This window comes from Buceros rhinoceros, unplaced genomic scaffold, assembly GCF_000710305.1.
Source record: "Buceros rhinoceros silvestris isolate BGI_N320 unplaced genomic scaffold, ASM71030v1 scaffold14224, whole genome shotgun sequence".
Classification (NCBI taxonomy): domain Eukaryota; kingdom Metazoa; phylum Chordata; class Aves; order Bucerotiformes; family Bucerotidae; genus Buceros; species Buceros rhinoceros.
In genome coordinates, this window is record NW_010407749.1 from 31,115 (window position 1) to 32,167 (window position 1,053).

Genomic DNA, 1,053 nt, shown 5'->3' on the forward strand with positions numbered 1-1,053 from the left:
CCTCCGCCACCACAGCACTCACCTCTGCCATCAGCTCAGCCCACACCCGAAGGGAAGGAAGCTCTTCCCCCTCACCTTTTGTAGGGTGCTGGTGCAGCCCCAGCTGAGGGCAATGAGCATCCCAGCAGCCCTGCCGCCTGCCCCACCTGCCAGCATTTCCCGCTCCCTCCTGCCTCTCCTCCCTTCAGAAGCCACCTGTGCTTCATCATGGCCTTCAGAAACACACTGATCTCCTGGTGGGGCTCCAGGGATGAGTTACCCCCTTCACACTGCAAAGAGAGCCAGCGCCTTTGACCCCACGGTGCCAGGAGGCCGGCTGCAGGATGCTGGCTGTGACTCGCTCTCGCCTGCGCCTCATCACATCTCTTCATTATGTCAGACATCGCCGGGTGAATCTATGTCCTGAGAAAAGACCAGCTCCCCAGCCCAGAGGTCCAGTGCACGGCCCTGAACCTGCAAAACTTTCACACTGCAAAGAGAGCCAGCGCCTTTGACCCCACGGTGCCAGGAGGCCGGCTGCAGGATGCTGGCTGTGACTCGCTCTCGCCTGCGCCTCATCACATCTCTTCATTATGTCAGACATCGCCGGGTGAATCTATGTCCTGAGAAAAGACCAGCTCCCCAGCCCAGAGGTCCAGTGCACGGCCCTGAACCTGCAAAACTTGCAGGCGCTGCCTTCTGTGAGGCTTCTCCTGAGCGCAGGCTGAGTGCTTCCTGCCCACTGCCTCCGAGGTGCCGATCTAACAGTCACTAAGAAATGGGAGATGGCAATCGGCTGAGCACTCCTTTCAAAAACCACTGCCACCGGAGAATTTCAAGTAGAGGAACCAGAGCAATTTTAATAATATTAAGCTGGAATTGACAGTGAAATGAGTGAATACAAAAAAGCAACAAAACCCCAAATATATATAAATAAATCCTAAGGCATTGTGAAAAGAATATGATTAAGCTTTCGAAGTTATACATTCAAAATTTAGACACTGCTGGGAGTGAGTTCTTTTTCTTCTCCGGTTAAGAAATCCCCTACCATATAATCACATAACAAAGGCTATA

The 1,053-nt window shown here is 53.1% G+C and overlaps 1 protein-coding gene across 1 annotated transcript in view; it reads right to left on the bottom strand.

The window, feature by feature from the left end:
* Positions 1 to 1,053, bottom strand: part of TMPRSS5 (transmembrane protease, serine 5) — a 20,955-nt gene that overhangs the window by 19,601 nt on the left and 301 nt on the right. The gene's annotated exons all lie outside the window — the stretch shown is intronic.